The sequence below is a fragment of the Aotus nancymaae genome, unplaced genomic scaffold (assembly GCF_030222135.1).
Source record: "Aotus nancymaae isolate 86718 unplaced genomic scaffold, 86718_ANA_hifiasm-v0.15.2.pri h1tg000020l, whole genome shotgun sequence".
Lineage (NCBI taxonomy): Eukaryota > Metazoa > Chordata > Mammalia > Primates > Aotidae > Aotus > Aotus nancymaae.
Window position 1 is genome coordinate 41,024,005 of NW_026988432.1, and position 17,134 is coordinate 41,041,138.

Below are 17,134 nucleotides of genomic sequence, written 5' to 3' on the forward strand. Positions count from 1 at the left end.
GCAAAGAAACTAAGAACTTGAAAAAATATTTGACAAAATGCTAACGAGAATAAACAACTTAGAGAGGAATATAAGTGAATTGATGGAGCTGAAAAACACAACATGAGAACTTTGCAAAGCATACACAAGTTTCAACAGCTGAATTGACCAAGCAGAAGAAAGGATATCAGAGGTTGAAGATCAACTCAATGAAATAAAATGAGAAGGCAAGATTAGAGAAAAAAGGGTAAAAAGGAATGAACAAAGTCAACAAGAAATATGGGACTATGTGAAAAGACCTAATCTACGTTTGACAGGTGTACCTGAATGTGACGGAGAGAATGAATCCAAGCTGGAAAATACTCTTCAGGATATTATCCAGGAAAACTTTCCCAAACTAGCAAGGCAGGCCAATATTCAGGTCCAGGAAATACAGAGAACACCACAAAGATATTCCTCAAGAAGGGCAACCCCAAGGCACATAATCGTCAGATTCACTAGGGTTGAAATGAAGGAGAAAATGCTAAGGGCAGCCAGAGACAAAGGTCGGGTTACCCACAAAGGGAAGCCCATCAGACTCACAGCAGATCTCTCAGCAGAAACCCTACAAGCCAGAAGAGAGTGGGGGCCAATATTCAACATCATTAAAGAAAAGAACTTTCAACCCAGAATTTCATATCCAGCCAAACTAAGCTTCATAAGTGGAGGAAAAATAAAATCCTTTACAAACAAGCAAGTACTCAGAGATTTCATCACCACCAGGCCTGCTTTACAAGAGCTCCTGAAAGAGGCACTAAACACAGAAAGGAACAACCAGTACCAGCCACTCCAAAAACATACCAAATGGTAAAGAGCATCAACACAATGAAGAAACTGCATCAACTAATGGGCAAAACAGCCAGCTAGCATCAAAATGGCAGGATCAAATTCACACATAACAATATTAACCCGGAGATCCAAGATGGCCGCTTAGGAGGAAGTCAGGATTGCAGCTCCGAGAGAAGGCGCAGAGGGTGAGTGGACGCCGCATTTCCAGACGTTCTTTTACTGCCCACAGACCAGGAGATACACAGGAGGAAAAGCCCCATGGGTCGCCAGCACCGCTGGTTTGAGTGGAGTGGCCGCTCAGCCTACGCCCTGGGGCGGCGGGCAGTGGCTTCTTATGCAGAGCGAGAGAGACAGAGTTCCCTCTGAGCCAGAAAGGGGAGCTGAAGCAGGGAGCCAAGCCAGGAGACCCCCGGGCAAGGGAGCGCCACGAATCTCAGAGCCGCTGCTTCGGCTGACGCAGCGGCACACAGGGCAGCGGATTTTAACTGCCCACAGACCGAGAGATTCACAGGTGGAGAAGCTCCACGGGTTCCCAGCGCCGCTGCTTGGACTGGAGCAGCCGCTCGGCCTGCACCGGGGGTGGGAGCAGCGGCTCCTTGAACAAAGTGAACGAGACTGTCCCCTCTGGGCCAGCAAGGGGAGCTGTGGCAAGGAGGCAAGCCAAGAGATTACCGGACAAAGAGGGCCCCTCTGGAAACATGGCTGAACCCGGGACGGTCCAGCTCTGTGGGGGAGGGGCGTCCTCCATCGGGAAACACCCTGCAGTTCCCCGGGGCAATTTTCCGTAACCAAGACAACCCGCCACTACAGAGACTCCGTCACTACAGGGGCGGGCCAGCATAGCGGAAACAGTTCTAACTACACCCACAGGACTGCAGGGAAGCTCACACGGAAGCTGGGCGAAGCCCACAGCAGCTCAGCGAAGCCTCTGCAGGCTGAGTGTGACTAGACTGCCACCTTGTGGGCAGGGAAAACGGTAGCAACACAGCTGAAAACCATAAAGCGCTAACCCCCTGGGCCAGAACACCTGGGGAGAAGAAAAGGGGGTTAATGAGTTCAGCTGCTGCAGACTTAAAATTACCAAAATCAGAAAGACAGCAACTACAAAGTCAATAGGCGGATAAATCCACAAAGATGGGAAGAAACCAGCGCAAAAAGGATGAAAACACCCAAAACCAGAACACCTCTCCCCCTACAAGGCAGCATAACTCCTCACCAGCACGGGAACAAGACTGGACGGAGAAGGAGTGTGATGAAATGACAGAATCAGCTTTCAGAAAATGGATAATAAGAAACTTCTGTGAGCTAAAAGAACATGTTCTAACCCAATGCAAAGAAACTAAGAACCTTGAAAAAAGACTTGATGAAATGCTAACGAGAATGGACAACTTAGATAGGAATATGAGTGAATTGATGGAGCTGAAAAACACGACACGAGAACTTCGTGAAGCATGTACAAGTTTCAACAGCAGAATTGACCAAGCAGAAGAAAGGATATCAGAAGTTGAAGATCAACTCAATGAAATAAAACGAGAAGGGAAGATTAGAGAAAACAAGGTAAAAAGGAATGAACAGAGTCAACAAGAAATATGGGACTACGTGAAAAGACCTAATCTACGTTTGATAGGTGTACCTGAATGTGACGAAGAGAATGCATCCAAGCTGGAAAATACTCTTCAGGATATTATCCAGGAAAACTTCCCCAACCTAGCAAGGCAGGCCAATATTCAAGTCCAGGAAATACAGAGAACACCACAAAGATATTCCTCTAGAAGAGCAACCCCAAGGCACATAATCATCAGATTCACCAGGGTTGAAATGAAGGAGAAAATACTAAGGGCAGCCAGAGACAAAGGTCGGGTTACCCACAAAGGGAAGCCCATCAGACTCACAGCAGATCTCTCAGCAGAAACCCTACAGGCCAGAAGAGAGTGGGGGCCGATATTCAACATCCTTAAAGAAAAGAACTTTCAACCCAGAATTTCATATCCAGCCAAACTAAGCTTCATAAGTGAAGGAAAAATAAAATCCTTTGTGAACAAGCAAGTACTCACAGATTTCATCACCACCAGACCAGCTTTACAAGAGCTCCTGAAGGAGACACTACACATAGAAAAAAACAACCAGCACCAGCCACTCCAAAAACGCACAAAATGGTAAAGAGCAGCAACACAATGAAGAATCTGCATCAACCAATGGGCAAAAGAGCCAGCTAACATCAAAATGACAGGACCAAACTCACACATAACAATATTAACCCTAAATGTAAATGGACTAAATGCCCCAATCAAAAGACACAGACTGGCAAATTGGATAAAAAGCCAAAACCCATCAGTGTGCTGTATCCAGGAAACCCATCTCACATGCAAGGATACACAAAGGCTCAAAATAAAGGGATGGAGGAAGATTTACCAAGCAAATGGAGAGCAAAAAAAAGCAGGAGTTGCAATTCTCATCTCTGATAAAATAGACTTTAAAGCAACAAAGATCAAAAGAGACAAAGAAGGACATTACATAATGGTAAAAGGATCAATACAACAAGAAGAACTAACGATCCTAAATATATATGCACCTAATACAGGAGCACCCAGATACATAAGGCAAGTTCTTAAAGACTTACAAAGAGACCTAGACTCCCACACATTAATAGTGGGAGACTTCAACACACCATTGTCAATATTAGACAGATCAATGAGACAGAAAATTAATAAGGATATCCAGGACTTGAACTCAGACCTGGACCAAGCAAACCTAATAGACATTTACAGAACTCTCCACCCCAAATCCACAGAATATACATTCTTCTCAGCACCACATCACACCTACTCTAAAATTGACCACATAATTGGAAGTAAATCACTCCTCAGCAAATGCAAAAGAACGGGAACTATAACAAACAGTCTCTCAGACCACAGTGCAATCAAGTTAGAACTCAGAATTCAGAAGCCAACCCAGAACCACACATCCTCATGGAAATTGAACAACTTTCTCCTGAATGTTGACTGGATAAACACTGAAATGAAGGCAGAAATAAAGATGTTCTTCGAAACCAACAAGAACAAAGACACCACATACCAGAATCTCTGGGACACATTTAAAGCAGTCTCTAGAGGAAAATATATAGCAATAAGTGCCCACATGAGAAGAAAGGAGAGAACTAAAATTGACACCCTATCATCAAAATTGAAAGAGCTAGAGGAGCAAGATCAAAAAAACTCAAAACCTAGCAGAAGACAAGAAATAACTAAGATCAAAGCAGAAATGAAGGAGATAGAGACACAAAAAACCCTACAAAAAATCAATAAATCCAGGAGCTGGTTTTTTGAAAAGATCAACAAAATAGACAGACCACTAGCCAAACTAATAAAAAAGAAAAGAGAGAATAACCAAATAGATGCAATAAAAAATGATAAAGGGGATATCACCACAGATGCCACAGAAATTCAAACCATCATCAGAGATTATTACAAACAACTCTATGCACATAAATTAGAAAACCTGGAAGAAATGGATAAATTCCTAGACAGTAGCCTCCTCCCATGCCTAAACCAGGAAGAAGTCGAAACCCTGAATAGACCAATAACAAGGTCTGAAGTCGAGGCAGCAATTAAGAGCCTACCAACCAAAAAAAGCCCAGGCCCAGATGGTTTCACAGCCGAATTCTACCAGACATACAAAGAGGAACTGATACCATTCCTACTGAAACTATTCCAAATAATCCAAAAAGAGGGAATCTTTCCCAAATCATTTTATGAGACCAACATCATCCTAATACCAAAACCCCGCAGAGACTCAACAAGAAAAGAAAATTACAGGCCAATATCCATGATGAACATAGATGCAAAAATCTTCAATAAAATACTGGCAAACCGATTACAACAGCACATCAAAAAGCTTATCCACCATGATCAAGTAGGATTCATCCCGGGGATGCAAGGCTGGTTCAATATACGCAAGTCTATAAATGTCATTCACCACATAAACAGAACCAAAAACAAAAACCACATGATTATCTCAATTGATGCAGAGAAGGCCTTCGACAAAATTCAACAGCCCTTTATGCTAAAAACTCTCAATAAACTAGGTATCGACGGAACGTATCTCAAAATAATAAAAGCTATTTATGACAAACCGACAGCCAATATCATACTGAATGGGCAAAAACTGGAAGCATTCCCTTTGAAATCTGGCACTAGACAAGGATGCCCTCTCTCACCACTCCTATTCAATATAGTACTGGAAGTTCTAGCCAGAACAATCAGGCAAGAAAAAGAAATAAAGGGTATTCGATTAGGAAAGGAGGAAGTCAAATTGTCTCTATTTGCAGACGACATGATTGTATATCTAGAAGACCCTATCACCTCAGCCCAAAATCTCCTGAAACTGATAAGCAACTTCAGCAAAGTCTCAGGATACAAAATCAATGTGCAAAAATCACAAGCATTCCTATACACCAATAACAGACTTAAAGAGAGCCAAATCAAGAACGAACTGCCATTCACAATTGCTACAAAGAGAATAAAATACCTAGGAATACAACTAACAAGGAACGTAAAGGACCTCTTCAAGGAGAACTACAAATCACTGCTCAACGAAATAAGAGAGGACACAAACAGATGGAGAAACATTCCATGTTCATGGTTAGGAAGAATTAATATTGTGAAAATGGCCATACTGCCCAAAGTAATTTACAGATTCAACGCTATCCCCATCAAGCTACCAATGACCTTCTTCACAGAACTGGAAAAAAACACCTTAAACTTCATATGGAACCAAAAGAGAGCCCGCATAGCCAAGTCAATTCTAAGCAAAAAGAACAAAGCGGGAGGCATCACACTACCGGACTTCAAACTATACTACAAGGCTACAGTAATCAAAACAGCATGGTACTGGTACCAAAACAGAGATATAGATCAATGGAACAGAACAGAGGTCTCGGAGGCAACACAATATATCTACAACCATCTGATCTTTGACAAACCTGACAAAAACAAGCAATGGGGAAAGGAGTCCCTGTTTAATAAATGGTGTTGGGAAAACTGGCTAGCCATGTGCAGAAAGCAGATACTGGACCCCTTCCTGACACCTTACACTAAAATTAACTCCAGATGGATTAAAGACTTAAACATAAGACCTAACACCATAAAAACCCTAGAAGAAAATCTAGGCAAAACCATTCAGGACATAGGCGTAGGCAAGGACTTTATGACCAAAACATCAAAAGCATTGGCAACAACAGCCAAAATAGACAAATGGGACCTAATCAAACTCCACAGCTTCTGCACGGCAAAAGAAACAGTCAATAGAGTGAATCGGCAACCAACAGAATGGGAAAAAATTTTTGCAGCCTACCCGTCTGACAAAGGGCTGGTATCCAGAATTTACAATGAACTAAAAAAGATTTACAAGAAAAAAACAAACAAGCCCATTCAAAAATGGGCGAAGGATATGAACAGATGCTTTACAAAAGAAGCCATACATGAGGCCAACAAACATATGAAAAAATGCTCATCATCACTGGTCATTAGAGAAATGCAAATCAAAACTACATTGAGATACCATCTCACGCCAGTTAGAATGGCGATCATTAAAAAATCTGGAGAAAACAGATGCTGGAGAGGATGTGGAGAAATAGGAACACTTTTACACTGTTGGTGGGAGTGTAAATTAGTTCAACCACTGTGGAAAACAGTGTGGCGATTCCTCAAGGACCTAGAAATAGAAATTCCATTTGACCCAGCAATCCCATTACTGGGCATATATCCAAAGGATTATAAATCGTTCTACTATAAGGACACATGCACACGAATGTTCATTGCAGCACAGTTTACAATAGCAAAGACCTGGAATCAGCCCAAATGCCCATCGATGATAGACTGGAGAGGAAAAATGTGGCACATATACACCATGGAATATTATGCAGCCGTTAAAAAGGAGGAGTTCACATCCTTCGTAGGGACATGGATGAACCTGGAAAACATCATTCTCAGCAAACTGACACAAGAACACAAAATCAAACACCACATGTTCTCACTCATAGGAGGGTGTTGAACAAGGAGAACACATGGACACAGGGAGGGGAGCACTATACACGGGGGTCTGTTGCGGGGGAGGGGGGATAGTGGGGGGGTGGGGAGTTGGGGAGGGATAGCATGGGGAGAAATGCCAGATATAGGTGAAGGGGAGGGAGGCAGCAAATCATACTGCCACGTGTGCACCTATGCAACAACCTTGCATGTTATTCACATGTACCCCAAAACCTAAAATGCAATTAAAAAAAAAAAAAAAAAACAATATTAACCCTAAATGTAAATGGGCTAAATGCCCCAATCGAAAGATACAGACTGGCATATTGGATAAAAAGCTAAAACCCATCAGTGTGCTGTATCCAGGAAACCGATCTCACATGCGAGGATACACAAAGGCTCAAAATAAAGGGATGGAGGAAGACTTACCAAGCAAATGGAGAGCAAAAAAAAGCAGGAGTTCCAATTCTCATCTCAGATAAAATAGACTTTAAACCAACAAAGATCAAAAGAGACAAAGGAGGACATTACATAATGGTAAAAGGATCAATGCAACAAGAGCTAACGATCCTAAATATATACAAACCCAATACAGGGGCACCCAGATACATAAAGCAAGTTCTTAATGACTTACAAAGAGACTTAGACTCCCACACAGTAATAGTGGGAGACAACACCCCATTGTCAATATTAGACAGATCAACCAGACAGAAAATTAACAAGGATATCCAGGTCTTGAACTCAGACCTGGACCAAGCAAACCTAATAGACATTTACAGAACTCTCCACCCCAAATCCACAGAATATACATTCTTCTCAGTACCACATCACACCTACTCTAAAACTGACCACATAATTGGAAGTAAATCACTCCACAGCAAATGCAAAAGAATGGAAATCATAACAAACAGTCTCTCAGACCACAGTGCAATCAAGTTAGAACTCAGAATTCAGAAACGAACTCAGAACCGCACAGCTTCATGGAAACTGAACAACTGGCACTTGAATGTTGACTGGATAAGCAATGAAATGAAGGCAGAAATAAAGACGTTCTTCGAAACCAACAAGAACGAAGACACAACATACGAGAATCTCTGGGACACATTTAAAGCACTCTCTAGAGGAAAATATATAGCAATAAGTGCCCACAAGAGAAGAAAGGAGAGATCTAAAATTGACACCTTATCCTCAAAATTGAAAGAGCTAGAGGAGCAAGATCAAAAAAACTCAAAACCTAGCAGAAGACAAGAAATAACTAAGATCAGAGCAGAACTGAAGGAGATAGAGACACAAAAAACACTTCAAAAAATCAATAAATCCAGGAGCTGGTTTTTCAAAAAGATCAACAAAATAGACAGACCACTAACCAGATTAATAAAAAATAAAAGAGAGAATAATCAAATACATTCAATAAAAAAGGATAAAGGGGATATCACCACAGATTCCACAGAAATACAAACCATCATCAGAGATTATTACAAACATCTCTATGCACATAAACTAGTAAACCTGGAAGAAATGGATAAATTCCTGGACACTTGCATCCTCCCAAGCCTAAACCAGGAAGAAGTCGAAACCCTGAATAGACCAATAACAAGGTCTGAAGTTGAGGCAGCAATTAAGAGCCTACCACCCAAAAAAAAGCCCAGGTCCAGACAGATTCACAGCCGAATTCTACCAGACATACAAAGAGGAGCTGGTACCATTCCTTCTGAAACTATTCCAAACAATCCAAAAAGAGGGAATCCTTCCCAAATCATTTTATGAGACCAACATCATCCTGATACCAAAACCCAGCAGAGACTCAGCAAGAAAAGATAACTTCAGGCCAATATCCATGATAAACATAGATGCAAAAATCTTCAATAAAATACTGGCAAACCGATTGCAACAGCACATCAAAAAGCTTATCCACCATGATTAAGTAGGCTTCAACCCAGGGATGCAAGGCTGGTTCAACATAAGCAAGTCTATAAACATAATTCACCACATAAACAGAACCAAAGACAAAAACCACATGATTATCTCAATTGATGCAGAGAAGGCCTTCGACAAAATTCAACAGCCCTTTATGCTAAAAACCCTCAATAAACTAGGTATTGATGGAACATATCTCAAAATAATAAAAGCTATTTATGACAAACCAACAGCCAATATCATACTGAATGGGCAAAAACTGGAAGCATTCCCTTTGAAATCTGGCACTCGACAAGGATGCCCTCTCTCAACACCCCATTCAATATAGTATTGGAAGTTCTAGCCAGAACAATCAGGCAAGAAAAAGAAATAAAAGGTATTCAAATAGGAAAGGAGGAAGTCAAATTGTCTCTATTTGCAGACGACATGATTGTATATCTAGAAGACCCCATTGTCTCAGCCCAAAATCTCCTGAAACTGATAAGCAACTTCAGCAAAGTCTCAGGATACAAAATCAATGTGCAAATATCACAAGCATTCCTATACACCAATAACAGACTTAAAGAGAGCCAAATCAAGAACGAACTGCCATTCACAATTGCTACAAAGAGAATAAAATACCTAGGAATACAACTAACAAGGAACGTAAAGGACCTCTTCAAGGAGAACTACAAACCACTGCTCAACTAAATAAGAGAGAACACAAACAGATGGAGAAACATTCCATGTTCATGGTTAGGAAGTATCATGAAAATGGCCATACTGCCCAAAGTAATTTACAGATTCAACGCTATCCCCATCAAGCTACCAATGACCTTCTTCACAGAACTGGAAAAAAACACCTTAAACTTCATATGGAACCAAAAGAGAGCCCGCATAGCCAAGTCAATTCTAAGCAAAAAGAACAAAGCGGGAGGCATCACACTACCGGACTTCAAACTATACTACAAGGCTACAGTAATCAAAACAGCATGGTACTGGTACCAAAACAGAGATATAGATCAATGGAACAGAACAGAGGTCTCGGAGGCAACACAATATATCTACAACCATCTGATCTTTGACAAACCTGACAAAAACAAGCAATGGGGAAAGGAGTCCCTGTTTAATAAATGGTGTTGGGAAAACTGGCTAGCCATGTGCAGAAAGCAGATACTGGACCCCTTCCTGACACCTTACACTAAAATTAACTCCAGATGGATTAAAGACTTAAACATAAGACCTAACACCATAAAAACCCTAGAAGAAAATCTAGGCAAAACCATTCAGGACATAGGCGTAGGCAAGGACTTCATGACCAAAGCACCAAAAGCATTGGCAACAAAAGCCAAAATAGACAAATGGGACCTAATCAAACTCCACAGCTTCTGCACATCAAAAGAAACAGTCATTAGAGTGAATTGGCAACCAACAGAACTGGAAAAAATTTTTGCAATCTACCCATCTGACGAAGGGCTGATATCCAGAATCTACAAAGAACTAAAACAGATTTACAAGAAAAAAACAAACAAGCCCATTCAAAAGGGGGCAAAGGACATTCAGACACTTTACAAAAGAAGACATATAGGAGGCCAACAAACGTATGAAAAAATGCTCATCATCACTGGTCATTAGAGAAATGCAAATCAAAACCACATTGAGATACCACTTCACACCAGTTAGAATGGCAATCATTAAAAAAATCTGGAGACAACAGATGCTGGAGAGGATGTGGAGAAATAGGAACACTTTTACACTGTTGGTGGGAGTGTAAATTAGTTCAATCATTGTGGAAGACAGTGTGGTGATTCCTCAAGGACCTAGAAATAGAAATTCCATTTGACCCAGCAATCCCATTACTGGGTATATATCCAAAGGATTATAAATCATTCTACTATAAGGACACATGGACACGAATGTTCACTGCAGCACTGTTTACAATAGCAAAGATCTGGAACCAACCCAAATGCCCATCGATGACAGACTGGACAGGGAAAATGTGGCACATATACGCCACGGAATATTATGCAGCCCTCAAAAAAGATGAGTTCGTGTCCTTTGTAGGGACATGGATGAACCTGGAAACCATCATTCTCAGCAAACTGACACAAGAACAGAAAATCAAACACCACACGTTCTCACTTATAGGTGGGTGTTGAACAATGAGAACACATGGACACAGGGAGGGGAGCATCACACACTGGGGTCTGTCGGGGGGAAATAGGGGAGGGACAGCGGGCCGTGGGTAGTTGGGGAGAGATAGCATGGGGAGAAATGCCAGATATAGGTGATAGGGAGGAAGGCAGCACATAACACTGCCATGTGTGTACCTATGCAACAATCTTGCATGTTCTTCACATGTCATGTACCCCAAAACCTAAAATGCAATTAAAAAAACAGTTGTTCCATATCACCTAAGCTCCCAAATTTATAGCCATAGAATTGTTCATAGTATTCACCTATTTTCTTACCAGCAGTAGCTTCTGTAAAGACATCATTCACACTATTGTTAATGTGTCTTTTCTCTTTTTTCTCTCATCAGTCTGACTATAGGTTTATGAATCTCAGTGATTTTTTCATACAAGATTTTGGTTTCATTTTCTCATTCATCTGTTTTCAATTGCACTGCTTTTTCAAATTATCTTCATTATTTCCTTTCTTCTATTTGTTTTGGCTTTACTTTTGTTTTAATTTCTAATTTATTAAAGTGGAAGCTTAGAATATTGACTTGAAATCTTTTTTTTTTCTCAGACAATCTCTGTCTGTCTCCCAGGCTCGAGTGCAGTGGGACTATCTTGGTTCACTGCAACCTCTGCCACCCAAGTTTAGGCAATTCTGTGCCTCAGCCTCCTAAGTAGCTGAGATTACAGGTGCATGCCACCATGCCCGGCTAATTCTGGTATTTTTAGTAGAGATGGGGTTTCACCATCTTGACCAGGATGGTCTTGAACTCCTGACCTCATGATTCACCCACTTCGGCCTCCCAAAGTGCTGGGATTACAGGCGTGAGCCACCGCGCCTGGCTGAAATCTTTTTAATAGAAGCATTTAATACTATAAATTTTCCTCTAAATACTGCTGCTTTACCTACATCCCACACATTTTTGTATATTGCATTTTCATTTTTGTCTGCTTGAAAATAAATTAAAAGAAAGAGGTCCTAAAAGGAAGAACTACTTGGAAGGCTGAGATGGGAAAATCTCTTGAGCCCAGGAGTTGAAGACCAACGTGAGCAACATAATGACACCTTGTCTTTAAAAAATATATGGATAAGGAATACTGAAATATTACACTTGCATAAATTTGGAAACTTAGATCATCAAATGAACCAATTCCTCAAAACCCACAAATTACCAAAACTCACCCAAGGATAAATAAACAACCTAAATAGTACTGTAACTATTAAAGAAGTTGAATTTACACACTTTGGGAGGCCAAGGCAGTTAAATCACTTGAGACTAGGCATTCAACACCAGCCTGGCCAATATGGCAAAATCCCATCTCTACTAAAATTACAAAACTCAGCTAGACATGGCGGTAGACACCTGTAGTCCCAGCTACTCAACTTGGGAGGCTGAGCCACAACAATCGCTTGAAACTGGTGGTGGCAGAAGTTGCAGGTAACTGAGATCATGCCACTGCACTCCAGCCTGGGTGACAGAGCAAGACTTCGTTGAAAAAAAAAAAAAGTTGAACTTAGAGTTAAAACCTTCTGAAGGAGAAATTCCAGCCTGGGATGATTTCATTGGTGAATTCTACCAAATATGTAAAGAAAAATTATACCAATAGTACATGACCTCTTTTAGAAAATAGAAGAGAGGGAAACACTTCTTAACCCATTTTATGAGGGCATTACCCTGATATCAAAACCAGACGAGTGATAGCAAAATGGAGACAGACTAATTCCTAGGCAGACAGAGACAGGTCCCTGGTGAACCCAACCTTCAAGCCGCAGACGGCCTGAAGCCTGAAAGCCAAGCTGCCAGTTGTGGATAGAGTCCATGTATAGAGTAAGAACTTCCTTGATGCCTTTTAGCTAATCAAATGGCACTTTTTCCAGGCCCACCCATAGACCAGTTAGTATGTACTGGGCCCATAAAAACCCTGGACTCGGGGCCGGGCGCGGTGGCTCAAGCCTGTAATCCCGGCACTTTGGGAGGCCGAGGCGGGTGGATCACGAGGTCGAGAGATCAAGACCATCCTGGTCAACATGGTGAAACCCCGTCTCTACTAAAAATACAAAAAATTAGCTGGGCATGGTGGCGCGTGCCTGTAATCCCAGCTACTCAGGAGGCTGAGGCAGGAGAATTGCCTGAACCCAGGAGGCGGAGGTTGCAGTGAGCCGAGATCGCGCCATTGCACTCCAGCCTGGGTAACAAGAGTGAAACTCCGTCTCAAAAACAAACAAACAAACAAACAAACAAACAAAAAAAAACCTGGACTCAGCCTCACTCTCAGGTGCCCTCTCTGCTGAGAGCATTCTTTCTGTCACTCAGTAAAATTCTTCTCCACCCTACTCACTCTCTGGTGTCTACATACCTTATTCCTCTTAGTCATGGTACAAAAAACTGGAACTCACCAAGCTGTGGGTGGCAGGATGGAACAAGCTGTAACATGCCCCCATTTTCCAAGCTGTGGGCAGCAGGAATGAGAGAGAGCTGTAACATTTCTTGGGGGCTCAGACCTTGGGACTCTCCAGGCAAGAGCTGTAACACCCCTTGGGGATCCATGATTGCTGACATCTCCAAGTTTTCAGGTGCCATCACATTCCCCTCATCTAGACACCGGTGCCTAACATGGAAGCCATTCAGAGTATGCCTGGTCCAGCCACAGGTTGAGTGCAGCTCCCACAGCCTATGCACGATCCAGGCTGGGGCATGAACCAAACACAGCCTGCTGGGTTGAGCCACAGAGGGAGTCTGGCAGGCTCAAGTGAGGTCCTGGGCAGAATTCACAGCAGCCACAGAGATTTCCAGCTGGCAAAGTAGCACCAAAGGAATTCTATAACATTGTAACCCTCCCTCCCACTGACTGAGCAATGAAGTAGGAAAAAAAAATTGCTAGGCGCCATTCCCTCCTGCTTGCTGAACTACAAAACCACAACGCAAGGACAGTAGAAGAAAACTACAGACCAAGAAAAACCTCACGATTATATCAACTAGTGCAGAAGAAATGTTTGATAAAAATTCACAGTGGAGAAGGGGCCAGGATGGCTAGATAGAAACAGCTCCCATCTGCAGCTCTAAGCTAGACCAATGCAGAAGGTGGGTCATTAATGCATTTCCAATTGGGGCACCCAGTTCATCTCACTGGGACTGGCTAGGCAGTGGGCACAACCCACAGAGAGTGAGCAGAAGCAGGGTGGGGTCTCACTGCACCCAGAAAGTGCACAAACCAGGGGCACTCCCTCTCCCAGCCAAGGGAACCGGTGAGGGACTGTGCTACCCACCAAGGATACTATGCTTTTCCCCAAATTTTTCCAATCCATGGATCAAGAGATTCCCTTGTAAGCCTACACCACCAGGGCCCTGGGTCTCAAGCACAAAACTGAGTGGCTGTTCAGGCACTCACTGAGCTGAAGGAATTTTTTCATTCTCCAGTGGCACCTGGAACTCCAGTGAGACAGGAGAACCATCCACTCCTGTGGAAAGGGGGCTAAAGCCAGGGAGCCAAGTGGTCTCACTCAGTGGTCCCACTCTCATGGAGCCCAGCAAGCTAAGAACCACCGGCTTGAAATTCTCACTGCCAGCACAGCAGTCTGGAGTCAGCCTGGGACTTGCTGAAATAAGGCAGGTAGACAAGATTAGAGAAAAAAGAATGAAAGGGAATAAACGAAACCTCTGAGAATTACGGGACTATGTAAAAAGACCAAACCTACAACTGATTGGAGTATCTGAAAGAGATAGGGAGAATGGAACCAAGTTGGAAAACATATTTCAGGATGTCATTCAGGAGAACTTCCCCAACCTAGCTAGACAGTCTAATATTCAAATTCAGGAAATCCAAAGAACCCCAGTAAGATACTCCATGAAAAGATCTACCCCAAGGCACATAATCATCAGATTTCCCAAGGTCAAAACGAAGAAAAAAATGTTAAGGGCAACAAGAGAGAAAGACCAGGTCACCTACAAAGGGAAGCCCATCAGACTAACAGTGGACCTCTCACTAGAAACCCTGCAATCCAGAACAGATTGGGAGCCAATATTTAACATTTCTAAAGCAAAGAAATTCCAACCCAGAATTCCAAATCCGGCCAACTAAGCTTCGTAAGCAAAAGAGAAATAAAATCTTTTCCAGACAAGCAAATGTTGAGGGATTTTGTCACCACCAGGCCTGCCTTGCAAGAGCTTCTGAAGGAAGCACTAAACATGGATAGGAAAAACCATTATCAGCCACTACCAAAACAAACTAAAATATGGACCAATGACACTGTGAAGCAACTACATTAACATGTCTGCAAAAGTAAGCAGCCAGTATCATGATGACAGCATCAAATTCACACATAACAATATTAACCTTAAATATAAATGGGCTAACTGCCCTAATTAAAAGACACAGAATGGCAAGCTAGATACAAAAAGAAGACCCCATTAGTGTGCTGTATTTAAGAGACATATCTCATCTGCAAAGACACACACAGACTCAAAGTAAAGGGATGGAGGAAAATTTACCAAGCAAATAAAAAGCAGAAAAAAGCAGAGGTTGCAATTCTAGTTTCTGACAAAATAGACTTTAAACCAACAAAGGTCAAAAAAGACAAAGAAGGGCATTGCATAATGTTAAAGGGTTCAATTCAACAAGAAGAGCCAACTATCCTGAATATATATGCACCCAATACAGGAGCACCCAGATTCATAAAACAAATTCTTAGAGATCTACAAAGAGACTTAGACCCCTACATAGTAATAGTGGAAGACTTTAATACCCCACTGTCAGCATTAGACAGATCATCGAGACAGAAAATTAACAAAGATATTTAGGACTTTACTCAGCTCTAGACCAAGTGGACCTCATAGATATCTACAGAACTCTCCACCCCAAAACAATAGAATATACGTTTTTTTGGTGTCACATGGCACTTACTCTAAAATTGATCACATAATTGGAAATTAAACAACCCTCAGAAAATGCAAAAGAATGGAAATCATAACAAACAGTCTCTCAGTCACAGCACAAGCAAATTTGAACTCAAGACTAAAAAGCCCACTCAAAACCACACAACTACATGGAAGTTAATGTGCTCCTGAATGACTTCTGGGTAAATAATGAAATTAAGGCAGAAATCAAGAAGTTCTTTGAAACCAGTGAGAACAAAGAGACAACCTATCAGAATCTCTGGGATGCAGCTAAAGCAGTGTTAAGAGAAAATTTTATAGCACCAAATGCCTACATCAAAAAGCTAGAAAGATCTAAAGTCGACACCCTAACATCACAACTAAAAGAACTAGAGAACCAAGAACAAATAAACCCCAAAGCTAGCAGAAGACAAGAAATAACCAAGCTCAGAGAAGAACTGAAGGAGATAGAGACACAAAAAAATCCTTCAAAAAATAAACAAATCCAGGAGCTGTTTTCTTTTTTTTAATCAGTAAAATAGACCACTAGCAAGACTAACAAAGAAGAAAAGAGAGAAGATTCAAATAAACAGAATCAGAAATGATAAGGGGGATACCACCACTGACCCCATAGAAATACAAACAAGCATCAAAGAATACTATAAACACCTCTATGAAGATAAATGGGGAAATCTAGATGAAATGGATAAATTTCTGGACATATACACCCTCTCAAGACTGAACCAGGAAGAAGTTGAATCCCTGAAAAGACCAATAACAAGTTCTGAAATTGAGGCAGTAATAAATAGCCTACCAACCCAAAAAAACCCTGGTCCAGATGGATTTACAGCTAAATTCTACCAGAGGTATAAAGAGGAGCTGGTACCATTTCTTCTGAAACTATTCCAAACAATTGAAAAAGAGGAACTCCTCCTTAACTCATTCTAAGAGGCCAGCATCATTCTGATAACAAAACTTGTCAGAGATACAACAAAAAAAGAAAACTTCAGGCCAATATCCCTGATGAACACTGATGCAAAAATCCTCAATAAACTACTGGCAAACCAAATCCAGCAGTACATCAAAAAGCTTATTCACCGCTATCAAGTCCATTTAATCCCTGGGACGCAAGGCTGGTTCAACATACACAAATCAATAAACATAATTCATCACATACACACAACTAAAGACAAAAACCACGATTATCATAATAGATCCAGAAAAGGCCTTCAATAAAATTCATCATCCCTTCATGTTAGACACTCTCAATAAACTAGGTACTAAAGATAAGAGCCATTTATGACAAATCCACCACCAATATCATACTGAATGGGCAAAAGCTGGAGGTATT